Consider the following 23,849-nt stretch of genomic DNA (forward strand, 5'->3'; position numbering starts at 1 on the left):
GTCAGTCTGTCTCTGGGTAATGACTCTTTCGGTGTATGTTACCTTTCAGCATAATATATTTATTTGAACTGAACTGTGTGTCTGGTAGGTTGTGCCACAAAACCAAGAACCCACAGCTATAGTCATAATAGTCTATTTTGTGAAATAGTACTTGCCCGTGCCAAATTATTTCTCTTTTGAAAATAATGTTCCTGGGATAAAAATAGGATTTTAGATAAGATTAGTATCGGTTAGTGGGCCACAGGGCTTAAGAATCAGATAGTTCCTTTTATTTTATTTGTGTTTAATTTTTTAAGTTTATTTATTTATTTTGAGAGAGAGAGAGCACAGAAGGGGCAGAGAGAGAGGGAGAGAAAATCCCAAGGAGGCTCCGTGCTGCCAGTGGTGGGGCCCTATGTGAGTTCATGATCTGAGCCGAAGTCAGATGCCCAACCAGCTGAGCCACCCAGGCGCCCCTAGAATCACATATTTCTGTGTGTAAGTCCTCATTCAGCCACTTGCTAGCATTTTGTCTTTGAGCTAGCTTTTATTATTTTTAAAATAATTTTTTTCTCATTATAAAATAGTAAAGAATTTTGAAAGCCTAGAAGGTTATGAAGAATGAATGTTCATATAACATATGAGCACTTTCTTATCAGTAGACATTCTTTGAAAGCCCCATTTCATATTTATGTTTATGAAATTATTTATTTAATTATTTAATCATTTTCTAAACTTTTTTTTTTAAGTTTACTTATTAATTGAGAGAGAGCATGCACATGCTCTCTCAGGGGAGGGGCAGAGAGAGAGAGAGAGAGAGAGAGAGAGAATCCTAAGCAGGCTCTGTGCTGTCAGCCCAAAGCCCAAAGTGGGGCTTGAACTTATGAACCGTAACATCGTGACGAGAGCTGAAATCAAGAGTTGGATGCTTACCCCACTGAGCCACCCAGGCACCCCAATCATTTAGTCATTCTTATATTTTTGGACATTTGTGGTGTTTCTTGGTTAAAACCATGATAAGTAGTGCTGTGATAAAGATCTTTTAATTAAAAAAAAATCTTTGTCCAACTCGCTATTTCCATGGGATGGTTTCTTGGGAAGGGTGTTACAGAATTTTATTTGTACATTTTTAATAGTGGTTCTTGAAGTGTTTGATAACCAAAATAGAGTGAAGGATAAATAATGTAACTGAGCTTCAGTTTTCTTATTTATCTATATCCTAATGGTAGGAGGATATGGGTTAATATATGCAAAGCACATAGCACAATGACTGGCAAATATTGTTAATGGTTTTGGTCTTTGCTTTAACATATCCATTGTCCATACCATATAATTAAGTGCTCAACCACCTCCATTATCTGTTTAAAAAAAAAAAAAAAAGGAAAATAAACTTTTATTGAGTGGTGTGTGTTTATTGTGAGACAGAATTTGTATGTGTGAACATCTAGCCTAATGCTCTTGTTTTTGAAAACTGCCTTAAAAACGTATGTATGAAAGTGAAAGGTAGAGGGGAAAACAGTGTTGTGTTTTTTAAAAGTAATTCTTTGAATTAAAAAACAAACTAATAGGAAATTACTACAGGCGGTGGAAAGCTTGGCCTAACTGGTCATTATATCTATATTGGTTTTCACCTAGTATCAAAGCTTGTAATTCACAGCTCTGTGAATTTAATGTGTGTTTCAGTTATATGAGAATGGGCTGATGAGAGAAGTAAGAGAGACAGAGAGGGATCAATATTCTTGATACTCCAAATTGTCAGTGTAATGAATATAATTTGAGGCCTGTGAGCCACCTCAAAAGAAGGCATAAAATGGTACTTTTAATAAATGAATCAGGGAATAATGAAATGTCACGTCTGATTTTTTCCGTTTTCACACAGTTCCTGTACAGAACATGGCTGCGTTAGTTTCTTTTTTTTTTTTTTTTTTAATTTTTTTAATGTTTATTTATTTTTGAGAGAGAGAGAGAGTGAGTATGAGCAGGAGAGGTGCAGAGAGAGAGGGAGACACAGAATCTGAAGCAGGCTCCAGGCTCTGAGCTGTCAGCACAGAGCCCGACACGGGGCTCGAACTCACAAACCAGGAGATCATGACCTGAGCCTAAGTTGGATGCTTAACCGACAGCCACCCAGGTGCCCTGCATGAGTTTCTTAGGGCTGCTGTAACAGATTAGCACAAACTGAGTGGTTTAAAATAACAGAAGTTTCTTCTCTCACAGTTCAGGAAACCAGAAGTCTCAAATCGAGGTGTCCACTGGGTCGGTTCCTTCTGGAGGCCCTGGAGGCACCTTGTCCGTGCCTCTGTCCTGCCTCGTAATGGCTCCCACATCACTGGTATTTCCTGGTTTGTAGCCACGCTGCTCCAGATTCTGCTTCTGTCTTCCTATGGCCTTCCTCCCTGTGTCTGTTCTGTGTGTGTGTCCTCTCCTAAAAAGGATGCTAGTCATTGGATTTGAGGCCCACTCTAATCCAGTATGGCCTCATCTTTTTTTTTTTTTTTTTAACGTTTATTTATTTTTGGGACAGAGAGAGACAGAGCATGAACGGGGGAGGGGCAGAGAGAGAGGGAGACACAGAATCGGAAACAGGCTCCAGGCTCTGAGCCATCAGCCCAGAGCCCGACGCGGGGCTCGAACTCACGGACCGCGAGATCGTGACCTGGCTGAAGTCGGACGCTTAACCGACTGCGCCACCCAGGCGCCCCATAGTATGGCCTCATCTTGACCATATCTGCAAAGATCGTGTTTCTAAATAAGGTCACATTCATAGCCGGGAAGAGCTGGGGTTAGGACTTGGACATATCTTTTTAGGGGGACAGGGTTTAACCCATTGCAATGGCAAATACATAAGTTCCAATAGAAACTCACCATCTCTCCTTCCTCCCCATACCCTGCCGGCTTCTCTAACCACAACTTTATCAAGTTGTGTTACTTACCTACCTGTTTGCCCCTTGCCTTTTCTATTCACTTCAACTTTTCTGCTTGACTCTACCCTATCTACCCAAGATGGTTTCTTGCTGTAAGAAATTGGTCTCCTTAACCTTCTCTCATAGCCTATTTCTCCTTTCTTTGTGCTGTTCCTCCTGCGTGGAAGGCCTTCTCTCTCTCTTCATCTAAGTAAATCTCATTTCTAAGGGCACGGATTGTGCTTTATACTTTCTTTTTTCCTGTGGCATCTAGTCCAGTGGTAGCACATAGTATGGGCTCAATAGACATTCTGATTAACTTTCTGATAAAGTAGAAGGATATAGACCATAGATTGGCAAGAAAATTAAATAATGGTTTTATGTGCTTGAATTCCAAAATTCAAGCTGCTTGAGAATCGGTCTTTCTTGATAGCTTAAATGGTTTAGGTAGACTATTGTTTTCTCTTTGATTGAAAACTTCCACCTAATATTGTATTTTAGTCTCATTCTGGTGCTATAACCTATTTTGGCTCAAAAATAGCATAATGAGACGATGCTGACATATCAGTTACTCTATGAGAAAATTTTGTTATTTATTGTCAATACTAAGTTCAGGGTTTGGAAGATAATTTCTTATCAGTGGTATAATTTCTTTTTAATGTTTATTTTTGAGAGAGAGGGAGAGGGAGAGAGAGAGAGAGAGACAGAATGTGGGTCGGGGAGGGGCAGAGAGAGAGGGAGACACAGAATCCGAAACAGGCTCCAGGCTCTGAGCTGTCAGTACAGAGCCCGACGTGGGGCTCGAAGCCACCAACTGTGAGATCGTGACCTGAGCCAAAGTCAGGCGCTCAACCGACTGAGCCACCCAGGCGCCCCTAGTGGTGTAATTTCTGAACACATAAAACCAGCTTTGTAGTTTTGTTTTCTAATTATTATCATCATGGTTACATAGCTGGAAGAAAAGGTTTTCTCTTTTCCTTCCTTCCTTCCTTCCTTCCTTCCTTCCTTCCTTCCTTCCTTCCTTCCTTCCTTTCTTTCTTTCTTTCTCCTTCTCTCTTTCTCTCTCTTTCTTTCTTTCTTTCTTTCTTTCTTTCTTTCTTTCTTTCTTTCTTTCTTTCTTTCTTTCTTTCATTTAGTGAAGTTTTCTTTTCCAAAATAAACAGTTGGTGGGATCTGTCCACGCATCTCCACCAGCAGCTGGGGCATCTCCACCCTTGGTGTTCCTGGTGTAAATTACTTGAGCTCTGTGCTTTGAAACCAGCTTAATAAGGAGCTCCTGAAGGGCTGTCTCAGCCAGGGAACCTCGAATCTTCGGTCTCTCAGAGGCAGCAGCTGGAGTTATAAGCTTATAGTTCGGAACTTTCTTACAGAGTTTGTTATATGTCGCTTTGTCAAACAAGACCAGGTTTTTTTTTTTTTTTTTTCAACGTTTATTTAATTTTGGGACAGAGAGAGACAGAGCATGAACGGGGGAGGGGCAGAGAGAGAGGGAGACACAGAATCGGAAACAGGCTCCAGGCTCTGAGCCATCAGCCCAGAGCCTGACGCGGGGCTTGAACTCCCGGACCGCGAGATCGTGACCTGAGCTGAAGTCGGACACTCAGCCGACTGAGCCACCCAGGCGCCCCGAGACCAGGTTATTGAGCTTGTCCCAAACTTTGCCTTTGGACCACCTCTTCTTTTTGGCCCTGCCCCCAGATTCACTGGGTCTTTGTCTTTTTTGGCTGACTTTCCGGCATCTTTCTTCTTGTTGTTGTCCTTCAGCGGCATGGTGGAGCTTGGAGAGCAGTGGCCATCCCTGCAGCCTCGCTAAGGTGTCATACAAAAAAACTTAAAGGTTTTCTAATCCAGTTTTCTACCTCTTCAAAAAGGAGAAGGCCTGTAGCAACACTGACTGCTTCCTGTCCCTTGGGTTCTTTCTTATTCCAGTAAACTCCACAGTTGTATATCTGAAGGGACATATATGCCACGTTTAGTCTGGGGCCCTGAAGGAGATCTAAGCAAGGCCATCCGTGGTTCCGTGGACCTTAGTGCCAGTTCTTACCATTAACAAACCCAGAGCCATTAAGTGGATGGTGAGCAGATTTAAGTTTCTGGTTTTTCATGAACAAAAGGGTCAGGGCCAGTAGAGTTTCTTTTGTCTGGGTTATATTGAATATTTGTGCATGTGTGGTATTTGTAGCTAGAATAATGAGTAAATGTTTGCTAAAGCAAATTGACTAGTGGCTGGCACATAGTAAATGCTATAAATACCTTTGAAAATAAGATAAAAAGTATAAATTGCAGTCAAAATCAGGATATATGTTTCTATACTGCTCTGCTCCAAGAGTTCTATGCTTAACATTTCTACAGGCTGCCAGTGGGTTGGGCCTAAGGCTCATCTCCTCAGCCTTCCATTCACCCCTGTTGTCAGATTTTTCTCTTTGTTCAGTCAACTCTCATTAACTGTAACTTTCTGCAAATGGGGACTGTCATCAGAGGGGAGTCCCTTCAGTTTTCATGTGATTTCTCCCATATAGACCGGCAAGAGCCTGGATCACAGACTGGTGTGAATTGGTACTTTTACAAAATAAGTTGACAAATACTGCTTTATTTTCTAGCTTGGAGCCGTCAAAAACTCACCTTAATTCTTTTTTGCCTTTATGTCCACAGAAAAGAGACTTTGTAAGTCTTTTTTTTTTTTTTTTTTTTTCCAACGTTTATTTATTTTTGGGACAGAGAGAGACAGAGCGTGAACGGGGGAGGGGCAGGGAGAGAGGGAGACACAGAATCAGAAACAGGCTCCAGGCTCTGAGCCATCAGCCCAGAGCCTGATGCGGGGCTGGAACTCACGGACCGCGAGATCGTGACCTGGCTGAAGTCGGACGCTTAACCGACTGCGCCACCCAGGCGCCCCAGAGACTTTGTAAGTCTTGAGGGCCGTGGTGGGCTGGTAAGTATTTAACAACTGGCTTTGTCTGGAGAAAGCCCTGATTTGTTGTGTTTGCCAGTTTTCATGGCATAGATACTCCCACCGTGGCCAAGCTACCAATGACGTGCATAGTTGGGAAGGGATGTGTACATTCGGCTCTCCCAAGCTGGGGTCAGTCTCCTGCATGCCACTGTAAATGGAGGATTGAGGGGATGTGCCTTAGGCCTAGCCCATGGAAGGCTTATGCAGATGCTCAGAGTAGCTCTTTCTAGTATCATTTGTTTACTTTGGACATTTGTTTACTATGTCCATTGCCATGGACAGGCACTGCTTTAGGTATTGGGGATGTAGGAGTGAATCATATGAAGTCTCTGCCCTCAGGGAGCTTACATACCACTGAAAGCTATTCAGAAGTTTCCAATTTCAATCTCTTGGGACCCTGGCATTCCCCCATTTGGGGACAATGAAGAAAATAGCATGGGCTCATTGTAGCTTTCCTGGGTGTGAAGCAGGGATTGTGGAGGAGGCAGAATTGCTCTCTGGATTGTCTCCATCTTGGAGGTGCAGAGGCCCTAAACCTTGCAATGCCGGGAATGTTGGCAGTGTGCCATGAGGGGTAGACATTAAAGAGCAGAGAAGGTAAGGGTCTTACTTGGAGTTCCAGTTCCCTAACTAATCCAGAGGATTAGTCATCAATAGGTGACTATTGATTATAAGCCATTAGTTGCCTCATTAATAGTTAATGATCTGGAAGCTTACTGAGTGGACAAGATTCTGGCAACCGAAAGCATGTCAAAGCATTGCAAAGGTCTACATCCTCAAGAAGGGTAGGAAAGGGGTTAGAGAAGCTACCGATGGCAGAGCTCAGAGACAAGGATGGCAGACATCCTTTTTTGAAGGATTTAGGATTCTTGGTGAAGAACCTCAAATCTTTGCTATCGAGAATCACTGAGCCAGGTGGTGTGATTTGAGAGGGTGAGACTTTCCATTAGGAAGGTAGGTCCTCAAGAAACTCAAAACCTTTAGACAAGCAAAGGTAGGAAGAAAGGAGACAATTTGTTCTTGAAAATAATTGTTTGGTGCTGCGTAATTCCTGCTCAGGGTTGCAGGGTTCTCTAGAACCTCTGCCTGTGCTGTTTTTCACCCATTGACTGAATGGTTTATTCTCACAGAGCATCTTTTTTTAAAAAAAAATTTTTTTTTAACGTTTATTTATTTTTGAGACAGAGAGAGACAGAGCATGAACGGGGGAGGGGCAGAGAGAGAGGGAGACACAGAATCGGAAACAGGCTCCAGGCTCTGAGCCATCAGCCCAGAGCCTGATGCGGGGCTCGAACTCACGGACCACGAGATCGTGACCTGGCTGAAGTCGGACGCTCAACCGACTGAGCCACCCAGGCGCCCCATATTCTCACAGAGCATCTAATGCTGCTGCTGCCTTACCCAGTATCACCATTCTGGGAGAGGGAGATTGTGGACCATTTACTTCTCTATGTTTGTCTGGAATATGCATTGCTCCATTCATGCCGAGTCACCTCGATCTTCCTTGGAAGCAAATGCCTACCCATTTCTCATCCTGGTTTGGAATTTAATTCTTGATTGTGCAAGTTTTTTTTTTTTTTTTTCAGTATAAGAAATTTATTGTCAAATTGGTTTCCATACAACACCCAGTGCTCGTCCCAAAAGGTGCCCTCCTCAATACCCATCACCCACCCTCCCCTCCCTCCCACCTCCCATCAACCCTCAGTTTGTTCTCAGTTTTTAAGAGTCTCTTATGCTTTGGCTCTCTCCCACTCTAACCTCTTTTTTTTTTTTTTTTTTCCTTCCCCTCCTCCATGGGTTTCTGTTAAGTTTCTCAGGATCCACATAAGAGTGAAAACATATGGTATCTGTCTTTCTCTGTATGGCTTATTTCACTTAGCATCACTCTCTCCAGTTCCATCCACATTGCTACAAAGGGCCATATTTCGTTCTTTCTCATTGCCATGTAGTACTCCATTGTGTATATAAACCACAATTTCTTTATCCATTCATCAGTTGATGGACATTTAGGCTCTTTCCATAATTTGGCTATTGTTGAGAGTGCTGCTATAAACATTGGGGTACAAGTGCCCCTATGCATCAGTACTCCTGTATCCCTTGGGTAAATTCCTAGCAGTGCTATTGCTGGGTCATAGGGTAGGTCTATTTTTAATTTTCTGAGGAACCTCCACACTGCTTTCCAGAGTGGCTGCACCAATTTGCATTCCCACCAACAGTGCAAGAGGGTTCCTGTTTCTCCACATCCTCCCCAGCATCTATAGTCTCCTGATTTGTTCATTTTGGCCACTCTGACTGGCGTGGGGTGATATCTGAGTGTGGTTTTGATTTGTATTTCCCTGATAAGGAGTGACGTTGAGCATCTTTTCATGTGCCTGTTGGCCATCCGGATGTCTTCTTTAGAGAAGTGTCTATTCATGTTTTCTGCCCATTTCTTCACTGGGTTATTTGTTTTTCGGGTGTGGAGTTTGGTGAGCTCTTTATAGATTTTGGATACTAGCCCTTTGTCCGAGATGTCATTTGCAAATATCTTTTCCCATTCCATTGGTTGCCTTTTAGTTTTGTTGGTTGTTTCCTTTGCTGTGCAGAAGCTTTTTATCTTCATAAGGTCCCATTAATTCATTTTTGCTTTTAATTCCCTTGCCTTTGGGGATGTGTCGAGTAAGAGATTGCTACGGCTGAGGTCAGAGAGGTCTTTTCCTGCTTTCTCCTCTAGGGTTTTGATGGTTTCCTGTCTCACATTCAGGTCCTTTATCTATTTTGAGTTTATTTTTGTGAATGGTGGGAGAAAGTGGTCTAGTTTCAACCTTCTGCATGTTGCTGTCCAGTTCTCCCAGCACCATTTGTTAAAAAGGCTGTCTTTTTTCCATTGGATGTTCTTTCCTGCTTTGTCAAAGTTTAGTTGGCCATACATTTGCGGGTCTAGTTCTGGGGTTTCTATTCTATTCCATTGGTCTATGTGTCTGTTTTTGTGCCATTGACCGTGCAAGTTTTAGCCACATGAAGAAAACCCAGGCTCCTTTCTAGTACGAGGACCCCTTCCAGCTGCTTTGGAATAGCCAGGGTGTTTCCAAGTGTGGGTTTTGGATTACCTATATCACCTTCTGGTGGTTTTTAAAATACTCATTCCTGTAATGTGCACCAACCTATTGAACTAAAGTCTCTGGAGTGGGATTTAGGAATTTGCATTTTGACAAGTTTCTCAGGTGATTTATAGGCGCACTAAAGGTTGAGAACACCTGATTTAGGCTCATAGACTGTTAGGAAATAATTTCTGAGTTCCCCTGGGAGCCAACCTGTGTCCCATTGGAACAAATGCAGCCTGCTTGACCCTGCAGGTCAGCCTTGGAAAGGTCTGGAGCCTTCTTTTTCCTTTTAAGTTAGGATACCCACACAATCTGGTAAGCCAGTGAGGACAAAGCCTCTTCCCAAGAGTCACTGTTACGTGACATGCTGCTATCAGACACAGGTCAATTAGCTTATTACAGCTGAAGTTAAGTGTAATTGATTGTTTTGTTTTCAGCAGCTGAAGTTTAATTCTATGATTATGATTATGTTATGAAACCCAGACATTTGCATGGTAGTTGACAAAGAAGGAGGTCAGTATGAATAAACACTTTTTATGCCCTTGACTCCTGCTTTGTCAGTCTAGTATTTACATGCCATATGTGGGTTCTCTCAACTGGTCACATTGTTTTTTAAAGTTTTTACTTAAATTTCAGTTAGTTAACATACAGTGTAATGTTAGTTTCTTTTTCTTTTTTTTTTTTTTTTTTTGGTGTAATATTAGTTTCAAGTGTACAATACAGTGATTCAGCAGTTCCATACAACACCTGGTGCTCATCACACGTGCCCGCTTTAAACCCCATCACCTATTTAACCCATACCTCCAACCCCTCCCGTTTGGTAACCATCAGTTTGTTCTCTACAGTTAAGAGTCTGTTTAAAAAAAATTTTTTTTTAATGTTTATTTATTTTTGAGAGAGAGACAGAGCACACAAGCAGGGGAGGGACAGAGAGAGAGGGAGACACAGAATCTGAAGCAGGCTCCAGGCTCTGAGCTGTCCGCACAGAGCCTGACATGGGGTTTGAACTCACGAACCATGAGATCATGACCTGAGCTGAAGTTGGACGCGTAACTGACTGAGTCACCCAGGCACCCTAAGAGTCTGTTTTTGATTTGCCTCTTTCTCTCTCTCTTTTTCCCCCTTTGTTAATTTGTTTTGTTTCTTAAATTCCACATATGAGTGAGACCATATGATATTTGTCTTTCTCTGACTGACTTATTTCACTTAGCATCATACTCTCTAGTTCTGTCCATGCCATTGCTAAGGGTAAGATTTCATTTTTTATGGCTGAGTAATATTCCAGTGTGTGTGTGTGTGTGTGTGTGTGTGTGTGTGTGTGTGTGTAAAACCATATTTTCTTTTTTTTATTTTATTAAAATTTTTTAATGCTTACTTATTTTTGAGAGAGAGAGAGAAAATGTGAGTGGGGGAGGGGCAGAGAAAGGAAGACACAGAGTCTGAAGCAGGCTCCAGGTTCTGAGCTGTCAGCACAGAGCCTGACATGGGGCTTGAACTCACAAACCATGAGATCATGCTCTGGGCCAAAGTCAGCCGCCCAACCAACTGAACCACCCAGGCGCCCTATATATAACCACATTTAAAAAGAAAAAAAATTTATGTTTATTTATTTTTGAGACAGAGAGAGACAGACTGCAAGTGGGGGAGGGGCAGAGAGAGGGGGAGATACAGAATCTGAAACAGGCTCCAGGCTCTGAGCTGTCAGCACAGAGCCCGACGCGGGGCTCGAACCCACGGACCGCGAGATCATGACCTGGGCCGAAGTCGTACGCTTAACCGACTGAGCCACCCGGGCGCCCCTATATAACCACATTTTAAAAAATCCATTCTTCATGGACACTTGGGCTGTCTCCATATCTTGGCTATTGTAGATAATGCTACTATAAACATAAGGGTGCATGTATCCATTTGAATTAGTATTTTTGTATTCTTTGGGTAATTACTTAGTAGTTCAATTGCTGGATTATAGGGTAGTTCTATTTTTAACTTTTTGAGAAACCTCCCTACCGTTTTCCAGAGTGGCTGGACCAGTTTGTCTTCCCACTAACAGTGCAAGAATTTGTGTTCCCACCAACAGTTCCCACATCCTTGCCAAACCCTGTTGTTTCTTGTGTTGATTTTAGCCATTCTGATAGGTGTGAGGTGATATCTCCTTGTAGTTTTGATTTGCATTTCTCTGATGATAATTGATGTTGAGCATGTTTTCATGTGTCTGTTGGCCATCTGTATGTGTTCTTTAGAAAAATGTCTGTTCATGTTTTCTGCCCATTTTTTAATTGGATTATTTATTTTTTGGGTGTTGAGATTGGTTTTTATAGATTTTGGATACTGACCTTTTATCTGATATGTCATTTTCAAATATCTTCTCCCATTCCATAGGTTGCCTTTTATTAAGTTTTGTTGATTGTTTCCTTTGCTGTGCGGAAGGTTTTGTTTTGATGTATCCCAATAGTTTATTTTTGCTTTTGTTTCCCTTGCCTCAGGAGACATATCTAGAAGGAAGTTGCTATAGCTGATGTTAAAGAAATCACTACCTGTGTTTTCTTCTAGGATTTTTATGACTTTAGGTCTCACATTTAGGTCTTTAATCCATTTTGAATTTATTTTTGTGTATGGTGTAAGAAAGTGGTCCAGTTTCATTCTTTTGCGTGTAACTGTCCAGTTCTCCCAGTGCTATGTATTGAAGACATTGTCTTTTTCCCACTGGATATTCTTTCTTGCTTTGTCAAAAATTAACTGACCATATAATTGTGGGTTCAATTTTGTGTTTTCTATTCTGTGCCATTGATCTGTGTTTTTGTGCTAGTACCATTTTGTCTTGGTCACTATAGCTTTACAGTATAACTCGAAGTCTGGAATTGTTATGCCTCCAGCTTTGCTTTGCTTTTTCAAGGTTGCTTTGGCTATTTGGGGCCTTTTGTGGTTCCATGCAAATTTTTGGATTGTTCATTCTAGCTCTTTGAAAAATGCTATGGGTAGTTTGATAAGGATTGCATTAAATGTATAGACAGCTTTGGACAGTGTAGACATTTTAACAATATTTGTTCTTCCAGTCCATGAGCAGAGAGTGTCTTTCCATTTCTTTTTGTCATTTTCAATTTCTTTTCTTTTTTTAAGTTTTAAAAAAAATTTATTTATTTTTGACAGACAGTGAGACAGAGTGTGAGTGGGGGAGGGGCAGAGAGAGAAGGAGACACAGAATCTGAAGCAGGCTCCAGGCTCTGAGCAAGTGTTCAGCAGAGAGCGTGATGTGCGGCTTGAACCCACAAACCGCGAGATCATGACTTAAGCCAAAGTTGGACGCTCAACTGACTGAGCCACCCGGGTGCCCCGATTTTGTTTTCTTTTTTAAAATGTTTATTTACTTTGAGAGAGAGAGGGAGAGAGAGAGCGAGCGAGCAGAGGAGGAGCAGAGAGAGGAGAGAGAGAATCGTAAGCAGGGGAGGAGCTGTCAGTGCAGAGCCCGGTGCGGGGCTCCATCTCACAAACCATAAGATCATGACCTGAGCTGAAATCAAGAGTCAGAAGTTCAACCAACTGAGCCACTCGGGTGCCCCATCTTCACTTTCTTTCATTAGTATTTTATAGTTTTGAGAGTAGAGTACAGGTCTTTTACTTCTTTGATTAGGTTTATTCCTAGGTATCTTACTGTTTTTGGTGCAGTTGTAAATGGGATTGGTTCCGTAATTGCTCTTTCTGATGCTAATTATTGGTATATAGAAATGCAACAGATTTCTGTATGTTGGTTTTGTATCCTGCAGCTCTACTGAATTCGTTTATCAGTTCTAGCAGTTTTTTGGTGGCATCTTTAGGTCTATACAAAGTATGGTGTCGTCTGCAAATAGTGAATGTTTTACTTACTCCTTGCTGATTTGGCTGCCTTTTATTTCTTTTTGTTGTCTCATTGCTGTTGCTAGGACTTCTGGTACTATGTTATTTAAATAACAGTGGTGAGAGTCGACATCCCTGTCTTTTTCCTGACCGTAGAAGAAATGCTCTCAGTTTTTCCCCATTTAGGATAATGTTAGCTGTGAGTTTTCCATATGTTGCCTTTATTACGTTGAGGTATGTTCCCTCTACACCAACTGTTTTGAGGGTTTTTATCGTGAATGGATGTTGTACTTTGTCCAGTGCTTTTTTTCCATCTGTTGAAATGATGATATGGTTCTTATCCTTTTTTAAAAAATTAATGTGGGTTACCATGTTGATTGATTTGCAAATACTGAACTACCCTTGCAACCCAGGTATAAATCCCACCTGATAGTGGTGAATGATTTTTTTTTAATGTATTGTTGGATTTGGTTTGCTAATATTTGAGAAGTTTTGCATCTGTGTTTGTCAGGGGTATTTAGCTGTAGCTCTCTTTTTTAGTGGTGTCTTTTTTTTTTAATTTTTTTTTTTTTTGAGAAAGAGAGAGAGAGAACATGGGAAAGGCAGAGGGAGGGAGGGAGGGAGGGAGGGAGGGAGGGAGAGAGAGAGAGAGAGAGAGATCTGAAGCAGGCTCTGTACCCACAGCAGAGAACCCAATGCGGTGCTCGAACTCATGAATTGCAAGATCAGACCTGAGCCAAAGTTAGATGCTTAACTGACTGAGCCACCCAGGTGCCCCTAGTGGTGTCTTTATCTCGTTTCGGTATGAGAGTAGGTCTGGCCTCATAGAATGAATTTGGAAGTTGTCCTTTCTTTCCTATTTGTTTTTTGGAATAGTTTGAGAAGAATAGGTATTGACTCTTCTTTAAATGTTTGATAGAATTTGCCTATGAAGCCATCTGGTCCTGGACTTTTGTTTGTTGGGATTTTTTTGATTATTGAGCCACTTTTTTTGCAGGTTATAGATTTGTTCAAGTTTGCAATTTCTTCCTGTTTCAGTTTTGGTAGTTTATATGTTTGTAGGAATGTATCCATTTCTTCTAGGTTGTCCAATTTATTGCATAATATTTCATAATCTGTTATAATTGTTTGTATTTCTGTGGTGTTGGTTGTTATTTCTCTTCTCTCATTTGTGATTTTATTTATTAAAGTCCTTTCTCTTTTCTTTTTGATAAGTCTGGCTAGAAGTTAATTTCAAAGAATCAGCTTCCGGCTTCATTGATCTGTTCTTTCTTTATTTTTTTTCATTTCTTTATCATTTATATCTGCTCTAATCTTTTTTAAAAAATTTTTTATGTTTATTTATTTTTGAGAGAGAGAGAAACAGAGTGTGAGCAGGCGAGGGGCAGAGAGAGAGAGAGGGAGACACAGAATCGAAGCAGGCTCCAGGTTCTGAGCTGTCAGCACAGAGCCTCATGCGGGGCTCAAACCCATGAACTGTGAGCTCATGACCTGAACCGGAGTTGGACACTTAACCGACTGAGCCACGCAGGTGCCCCAATTTCTGCTCTAATCTTTATTATTTCCTTCCTTCTGCTGGCTTTAGGCTTTGTTGTTGTTCTTTTTCTAGCTCTTTTAGATGTAAGGTTAGGTTGTTTGAGATTTTTCTTGCTTCTTGAGGTAGACCTGTATTGCTGTAAACTTCCTTTGTAGGACTGCTTTTGCTGCATCCCAAAGGTTTTGGACCATTGTGTTTTCATTTTCATTTGTTTCCATGTATTTTTAAAAATTTCTTCTTTGATTTCCTGGTTGACCCATTTGTTGTTTAGTAGCATGTTGTTTAATCTCTGTGTATTTGTGGTGTTTCCACATTTTTTCTTGTGGTTGACTTCTAGTTTCATAGTGTTGTGGTCAGAAAAGGTGCATGGTATGACTTCAGTCTTTTTGTATTTGTTGAGGCCTGTTTCATGACCTAATATGTGATCTATTCTGGAAAATGTCCTATGTGCACTTGAACAGAATGTGTATTCTGGTATTTTAGGATGGAATGTTCTGAATATATGTGTTATGTCCATCTGGTCCCGTGTGTCATTCAAAGCCATTGTTTCCTTGTTGATTTTCTGTTTAGAATTAATCTGTCTATTAATTTAAGTGGGGTATTAAAGTCCCCTATTATTGTTGTATTATTTTCAATGAATTTCTTTATGTTTGTTATTAATTTTTTTTATATATTTGGGTGCTTTCTTGTTGGGTGAATAAATATTTACAATTGTTATTTATATCTTGTTGGACTGTTTATTTTGTGATTATATAGTGCCCTTTTTCATTTCTTGTTACAATCTTTGTTTTAAAGTCTAGTTTGTAGGATATAAATATTGCTACTCCAGCTTCCTTTTTTTAAAAAAATATTTATTTTTGAGAGAGAGAGAGAGAGAGAGAGGCAGCAGGGGAGTGACAGAGAGAGAGAGAAATAGAGCATCCCAAACAGGCTCCTTGCTGTCAGCACAGAGCCCAATGTGGGGCTTGAACCCACAAATTGTGAGATCATGACCTGAACCAAAAGCAAGAGTCAGATCCTTAACTCACTGAGCCACCCAGGTGCTCCCCGCCCCCCCCCCCCCCATCCTCAGCTACTTTGACATCCATTTGTATGATAAATGTTTCTCCATCCTCTCACTTTCAATCTGTAGGTGTCTTTAGGTCTAAAATGAGTCTTCTATAGGAAGCATATAGATGGGTCTTGTTTTTTTATCCATTCTCTCACCCTATGTCTTTTGATTGGAGCATTTAGTTCACTTTACATTCAAAGTAATTATTATTTAAAAAAATTTTTTAATGTTTTATTTATTTATTTTTTCGAGACAGAGAGTGTGAGCAGGGGAGGGGCAGAGAGAGGGAGACACAGAATCTGAAACAGGCTCCAGGCTCTGAGCCATCAGCACAGAGCCCAGTGCAGGGCTTGAACTCATCAACTGTGAGATCATGACCTGAGCTGAAGTTGGCCGCTTAACCAACTGAGCCACTCAGGTGCCCCACATTCAAAGTAATTATTGATAGATATGTATTTATTGCCATTTTATTACTTATTTTCTTGTTGTTTCTGGAGATTTTCTCTGATCCTTTCTTGTCTTTGTCACTTTTGGTCTCTCCTTTCCACTCAGCGAATCCTCTTTTATGTTTCTTGCAGGGCTGGCTTAGTGATCATGAACTCTTTTAGTTTTTGTTTCTCTGGGAAACTCTTTATCGCTCCTTCTACTCTGAATGATAGCCTTGCTGGATAGAGTATTCTTGGCGTCAGACTTTTACCATTCAGCAAGTTGAATATATCATGCCACTCCCTTCTGGCTTGCTAAATTTCTGTTGAGAAATCTCCAGCTAGCCTTATAGGTTTTCCATTGTAAGTTAAAGACTTCTTTCGTCTTGCTGCTTTTAAGATTTTTTTCCTTATCACTGTATTTTACAGATTTAATTACAGTGTGCTTTGGTGTTGACCTGCGTTGTTGATTTTAATGGGAGTTCTCTGTGCCTTCCTGATCCAGATGTCTGTTTCCTTCTCCAGATTAGCGAATTTTTTTGCTATTATTTCTTGAAATAAATTTTCCGCCCCCTTTTCTCTCTCTTCTTCTTCCTGGACTCCTATAATACGAACATTATTGTGTTTGATGGAGCCACTGAGTTCTCTAAGTCTATTCTTGTGTTGTAGGACTCTTCTTTCTCTCTTTTGTTCAACTTCATTACTTTCCATTACTTTGTCTTCTAGGTCACTAATTCATTCTCTATTTCTTCCCAACCTGCTGTTCATTGCATCAAGCCTGTTTCGAATCTCATTTAGTGAACTCGTCATCTCTGATATTTTAACACTTTTACCTCTGTGGTCTTGCTGATGTCTTCTATTGTTTCTCAAGTCCAGTGATGTCCTTATGATTGTTGCTTTAAATTCTCCGTCAACCATGTTATTTATATCTGTTTCACTTAGATCTCTGGCTGTGGCCTTATCTTTTTCTTTTATTTAGGATAAATTCCTCCGTGTTTGCGTGTTGTCTAAGTCTCTGCCTTCTTCTGTGTTAGAAAATCTAGTTATGTCTCCTGCCCCTGAAAGTGATGGTCTTAGGAAGAAGATGACATGTAGTGCCCAGGGCCTGGTGCTTCAGGGAGTGTCTCTGTTGTGTGCTGCTTGCACTCTGCTGTTGTGCTTGGCTGCTCTATACTTCAGGCCAGTCATCTGTAGAGGCTCTCCTTGCCTGCAGAGGGTAGCGTTTGGTCCTTCACCTGAAAGTGATGAGTTTTAACTAGGTGTGCTCTGGCCTGCTTGTGAAATGAGATCTGACACCACCTCTCTCAGAACTGAGGCCCCGCAGAACTCTGGTCAGGAGATGTGGTGTGGGCAGGGGTTTGTGCTGGTCTCCTGGGGAGGGGCCCCTCACGCTGGGACTGAGGCATACACAACTGAGAAGGGCAGTCTCATAAAAGCACAAGGTGGTGGGGCGTGATGTATGCAAGATGGGCAGCTAGTGTCAGTGCTGCTTCCCACAGGTGGCTCTGTGTTTATGGTGAGGGACAAGGGAGGGAAATGGCCCTGGCCACCTCCTTTGTTCTCAGAGAGATGTCTTCATGAACACTGTCTCTCACGGACACACTCCAAGAAGAGTTGATAATCTCCCCACTGTGTGCCCCAGGTGGTTTTCAGATTGCTGTTGCTTTGCTGTCTGTCCCTGGGTTTTTCCCTTGCCTTCTCTCCAGGAGCAGCACAGTGCCCTTTGGACTCTATTCTAGCCAAGCCTGCTGACTTTTAAAATTCCAGGCCTTAAGCCCCAGGGTTGCAAGAACTGGTTGCAAGAACTCAGAAAATTCAGCCCCTCTTGTTTTTTAAGCCAATGGCTTTAGGAAATATTCTCCTTGTGCATTCCTGTGTGTGCTCCTTTCTCTCTCTTGCCCTTCTCCGCAACCTTGGCTCCCTCCCCTCCACAGCATCCCGCCATCCATTTCTCCCCTAAACCACATCTCTGTACCTTCCACCTTCTTTGATGTGGCCTCTTCTCTCCCTTTAGTTGTGGAGTTTGTTCTGTCAGTCTTTAGGTTGATTTTTGGAGTATTTATTTTTTTTACTTTCGAGGGTATTTAGGATGATTTGAGACTTATCTAGTTGTATGCATGGGATGAGGTGAGCCTAAGGTCCTCCTACTCCGCTGCAATATTCCTTTCCCGTCAACTCAGTCACATTTAAAAAATCAGTCAGCCCCTATGCTTAGATGTTTCTGACTGTTTGGCCCACTGCTGAGGGAAATATAACATGGGTATCTTTAATCCAGTACAATGCTGTCTTTTTATAGATGTAAACATCAAGATGGGGGGATGAAGTGACTTCTTCAGGCATCTTGGGCTGCAGTTAGCCCCCAGGTCTTGCCACTTCTAGGTGGCTGCCTCCCAGCAGGAGGGAAGTGTTCCTCTGCTGACTTTCACAGATCTTAGCAGACAAAAATCCAATATTCCCATTTCTAAAGACATGTTGTTTAGCGTTCCCCTGTGAAATCAGGGAAATTGCAGTGAATTGTTTCTTCAGTCTGAGATTTGGAGAAGTTGTGTCTTCCTTTCTCTGTCTTGTCCTATGTCACTGGGTATTCACCTTCTAGAGGAGAGGGACAGTGCTTGGCTTAAATAACCTAGGTCAGGGGACTGCCCTCTGTGCCTGTGAGGCCACTGTGTTATAATTATCAAGTTGTGTGATAATTATGCCACAGTTAATTAATTGGAAGACTTGTCTCTAATTTACTTTGGGAACCTCTAGGTGCTAATGGGCTGAAGCAGCTGTCTACAAGCAAGGATCGCTTTGTTTTTATATTGCATCCCCATTCCTCTTTCTTACCTGATTTGTTTTGGAGACTGTCCTGGTTTTTAAAAAGAGCACAAACACATTTCTTGTGGAATCAGCAGGAAAAACATCAACAAACAACAATGCTAGAGTGTTTGCTTGATTCCTTCAGAGGATGATGATGAGTCAGTGACTCTTTGTCTTTTTTTCAAAGGCTCTTTGTGATTGTGTTTTTTAAGGTGTGGTAAATCCTTTTAGGAGAGCCGGGTAACATAAGTCGGTCACGATGAGTATGTTTGACAGTAAGGTTTCAGGAACTTAGAACTATTTCTTGGAGGAAAAACCCCGAACTTAGTAGACAGTTTCACATTTGAGTCCATGGCTTTTGGCTTTTGAAACGTGAGCAAACACCTAAAATATCCTTGACTTTTCGCAGCCGCTGCTTATTCCCTGCTCGGTATCTATCCTATTATTCCTTACTTAAAGGACCCTGGTTTTGTTTAGTGCAACACCATGCCCAGATAAAAATACCTTCTAGACTTCCTTGCAGGTAGGCTAGGGGTGCCAATGTCACCTGGTTCTGACCAGTAAGTAGTGACTGAAAGTTTACTGAGTAGAACTCAGGAATGCCATTTTTTCTTTTTTTTTCCTATAAAAGGACACACTAGACTGGGGCATGCCTTTGCCCTTGCCCTTGGCCTTGGTCCTTTCCCCTTTCTGCCTAGCTAGAAATTTGGGTCTTCTCCTTGATGACTTTTTGGAGAAGCTGCCCAATCTTCTTCTGGACTTCGGGTTACGTGAGACAAACAACCTTTCTTAGTTGAAGCTGTTGTAGTTGGACCTCTGTTACAGAAAGTCAAATACAACTTTGAGAAATTGCTGGTTAAGTGGTCCTTATACATGGTATTGGTGATTATAGTCTAAACCAATAGACAGTTCAACTTAGTATATAGAGTTGTAATTTTACATATGGTGAGATCGTCATCTCTGCTAGGCTTACTTTTCTGGAAGTTACAGAACACCAAGATACAGACACTTGCCAAATGCTCTTCTGCCTATGGTGGTGCTTGCGGCAAGCAGGTATTATCCACATTGTTTGCAGCTCTTTGTTGAAGGAGGATTATGTCAAAAGCAAGAGCAATCGGGAATCAACATTTAGTGTGACTCTAAAAAAAAAAATCCATGAGGGATTTGCCTGTGACTCATTTCAGCTCTGTGAACCTGACCTGGTGACTGTTTGTAAGGGAGGGAGGTCTTTGGACCTCTTTTATTTCCTTCTCTGGGCCAGAGATGGTAGTCCAGGATGATGTCTAAGCATAAATCCATTACCTCATTTGAGGCAGTTCCAATGAGCAGGTTCTCTCGAATAGATCCATTAAACAGCAAATAGCCATATTTCTGAGAAAAGATTTATCATAGGAAATTTGCAACTATTACATGTTCTCTTTTCTTGTCACTACGTGCATGTCTTTTGGATCTTAATGTTACTTACATAAGAAAAATGGATAAGATTACAGATTGCTAATTCCAGTTGTTTATGACAAGAAAGGAAAAATAGTTACACGGTGAATGTTTCAAGACATTTAGGCCTATGAAGAGAATTGCCCATGGATCACATAGAACATTAGAATAGTATTTGTTTATATGCCATCATGATGTTTCTCAAACATTTAGCAACTACAGATCATGTAGAGAGTACTTTGTGCATGGATGTACCATAATTTGAGGCAAATTTTTTAAAAAGGTCAAAATTTTTATTAACAAAACCCATGTTTCCCAACAGATAAGTAATGTCTGTTAAGCTGAAAAGACAACTATGCTTGAAAAGTTAATAGTACATGTTTTTCTTATCAGTGAAAAATATGACCTGCAATTTCTTTTTTTTTTTTTTTTTAATTTTTTTTTTTTTCAACGTTTATTTATTTTTGGGACAGAGAGAGACAGAGCATGAACGGGGGAGGGGCAGAGAGAGAGGGAGACACAGAATCGGAAACAGGCTCCAGGCTCTGAGCCATCAGCCCAGAGCCTGACGCGGGGCTCGAACTCACGGAGCGCGAGATCGTGACCTGGCTGAAGTCGGACGCCTAACCGACTGCGCCACCCAGGCGCCCCTGACCTGCAATTTCTAAATAGAATAGCAAATTATTTAGCTAGATGATGTGTTCCATATCCAGTTTTTCCTTTTTTGTTCTTTTTTCTTTCTCCTTATTTTACAAAGACAGAAAATACTTCATAGTTAGAGTCTGTTAGGAGTGGCAGCAGATGTGTGATGACTGTCATTTTGGGAACTTGGATAATTCAGATTGATCGTGTGTCCAGAAATGATGGCAAGCTTTTTCACTTGACGAACAGAGTCAGTGTTTCATCAGGGACTCAGTCTATAAGGACATCTCCCTCAAATTTGCCACTCAGTCGTCTCAAAGAATCTATATAGCTTATTCTCAATATTCAAAATAAATGTGTTTTGGGTCCTAAATGAGAGAGTCAAGGAAATCAGGACAACTGACTATGTTGCTGACATTTGCCTCTTGAAATCAAGGAATCGTTCCTCTCTGATGTTAACTGTGCAGAACAGAAATACTTGAGTTTCATTCCTCATTTCAAAAGTTTACATGAGCACCCTTAACAGCCAGAGTACTTCTGGGGGGAACAGTGACTGTGACTTGATTATATTCACCGTTAAAACTATTTTTTACAACACTGGGTTGAGATTAGGAGGCATATTGTTGTGTGTCATCTGTTTTAGCGAATAAAGCAGTGGGTGTTTGGCATCAAGGTAAAATTTCTTTTATTTGTTTAGCACCTTCCTTCCTCGTTGTAAACATAGCTGATTATTCCATCAGTATTGATCCAATTTTCGTAATAGTTTACCAGAAAAAGATTAAATGAAGCACGTCTTCTATAGACTGGGGTTTTGGTGATCTACAGAACCAAGATTTTTTAAGTACTTCTGGCTCATATGTGTTCTGCTCATATGGTAATTGATATGCCTGCTCTGGGCATCATTGATTTCACTTAACTGTGAGACACAATACGTACTAGTGAACATGTGATCGTAATTGTTCTTCCATGTTGCATGCCGTTGATGTGTGAGTCCCAGTAGAGCCATTAATAATTTTGTCAATGCTTGTGTAGTCTGGTTTGCCTTTGAGAATTTTATTTGTCATTAACCTGGTGGCTGGCTCTGAATTTCTTGGAAATAGAGTAATCTTTATTTGTTTTGTATGAGGAATGCAACTTGGAGTAATGCTTCTGTAGCTTTGGTCTGTTTTCTGCCCTTAGGGACAAAATGAGCCAATTTCATACTCAAGAGCATCATTTTGTACTTGTTTTGGAAAAACTTAGGAAGTTTAATAGGGATGTTGCTGTGTAGTTTTTGAAATTTTGTTCAAAAATGATGTGAAAGTTTTGACTGCGTCAAGTTAGTGTTTGGTGTGTGTTTATGACAGAAACATGCTTAGAAATGGAATGACTTTGTCTAATGTAATCTAATTCTTAGATATTCCTTGGAAGTTGAGTGGACCTCTTTCATTCATGTGAAATCATCCATTACATACACACATTCTTTGCTTGTGCTGGAATGAAACTTACTGTTTATATTTAAAATATTATTGTGAGTTCTAGTATTTTCGTTGCTATTTTAATTACAAACTTAGGTTTTAATGAGCACTTCTGAACCATCCATTCATTTGTGTCCACCGGGGGTAAAACACAACGCATGAGAAAGAGTGAAAAATGTAAATTTTATTAACAAACAGCAACACACAAAGGTGTTAAAATATGTTAGCAGGGATTAGCGGCACCAAGTACTACCTTTAAGAGTGTGGTGAGTGTGAAACACAACACTATTAAGAGCATAACAGGATTGCTGTGAAAAATCCTCATCAATTTTGAATTTCAAGTTTGTAAGGTATGCGGGAATAAAACTATTTCTTCCAAATTGCCAAATTGCCACTGGACCATTTAACTGATTATTTATACTGACCTATACTGTTTTATATATGAGAGACTGTCGCAAGGCAGCCAATGAGAGACTGACACAGCTCAGCCAATGAGAAGCCTGTATACTTCAAACTTTCAGTTCAGTCCAATGGACTTTTAGTTTACAACAGCCTTCCCAACTCCCTCCTTTCCTCTATAAAAGAACCTCCTCTCCTTTGTTCTGTGCACTTGCCCATGGTTGTGCCGTTGCATGCCTGTCGTGGGTTACAATTTTCTGCTATTTCCAAATAAACAAAGTTTTTGCTGGTAAAAAAAAAAAAAAAAAAAAGACATATGTCATGCCTTTTATTTATGTATTCATTTATTTATTTACTTGAAATATGGTTGACACGCAAGGTTACATTTGTTTCAGGTGTACAACATAGTGATTTGATGAGGTTATACGTTATGCCATGCTCACGATGAGTGTAGCTATCATCTGTATGTCATGCCTGTCAATAGGGAGTTTCCAAGTATGTCCACTCATTCTTCAACATTAACTAACTATGTGCCAACCAATTTGCTAGATGCTGAAGATATAATGATGAACAAGGTATACTCCCTCTCACTGTGTGAGTGAGTGAAGCGAAGAGAAGGTTTAGTTCATTGGAGTCGACAAGTATAGGAATTGTGGGTCTGGTCACCCACATGAGACTTGGCAATTACCCTAGATAATGGTAAGGCCTGGGGAGAACAGAAGCTATGAGTCAGTTGCTAAGATCTTCAGCAGATAAGGAGTTACCCAGAGGCTTGCAAATTACAGAAATAAAAAGTAATAGAAGGAGATATAGCCAGATGACATGAGCTTTAAAGGAGCCAAGGTTTACATGAATTTAGAAGGGCAGTGTTCTAGATTTGGGAACAGGGAGTGAGGAATCTGGTGACCCAATTTCCAATCCTGAGGTGGAATGCATAGGAGAATGAAGAGTACCCAAAAAGGGAAGCAGGGCACTTGGGTTTCAGTTAAGGCCCAAGGCTACAAGGAGAGTCTGTGAAGTAGCCAGGACACTGTCAAGTGTTGGTCTTAATCATGGAATAGAAGTCAGAGGGTACAGTGTGAGTTAAAAGGAGGAAGAGAAAGGAGGAGAACAAGGTCAGGGAGAAGAAACCCTAAGCAATGTAGGGATGAGAGTGTGAAAGAGTACAATTTTGGGTGTATGACAAGGATGTGAAGTGTGGTAGAATTAACTGGCCTCAAGATTTCAATAGATCTTTGGGATAAAGTTGTTTTACGTGTTTCACAGGCATCTAAAAATCAACTGATGACCTGTTCTAGCCAGGGATGTGTGACTCCTGTGACCATGTTCTCCCACCATCACAGAATGAGGTTA

General features: G+C 41.0%; 1 protein-coding gene and 1 long non-coding RNA gene across 2 annotated transcripts in view; both read left to right on the plus strand.

Moving 5' to 3' along the window:
- GPR176 (G protein-coupled receptor 176) overlaps positions 1-23,849 on the plus strand; it is a 123,528-nt gene that overhangs the window by 22,029 nt on the left and 77,650 nt on the right. The gene's annotated exons all lie outside the window — the stretch shown is intronic.
- On the plus strand, positions 3,963-4,696 carry LOC123583186. Its single transcript, XR_006704767.1, has 2 exons — positions 3,963-4,287; positions 4,519-4,696. It is a non-coding gene; the product is annotated as an uncharacterized LOC123583186 (long non-coding RNA).

This window comes from Leopardus geoffroyi, chromosome B3 (genome assembly GCF_018350155.1).
Source record: "Leopardus geoffroyi isolate Oge1 chromosome B3, O.geoffroyi_Oge1_pat1.0, whole genome shotgun sequence".
In the NCBI taxonomy this organism is placed as follows: Eukaryota; Metazoa; Chordata; class Mammalia; order Carnivora; family Felidae; genus Leopardus; species Leopardus geoffroyi.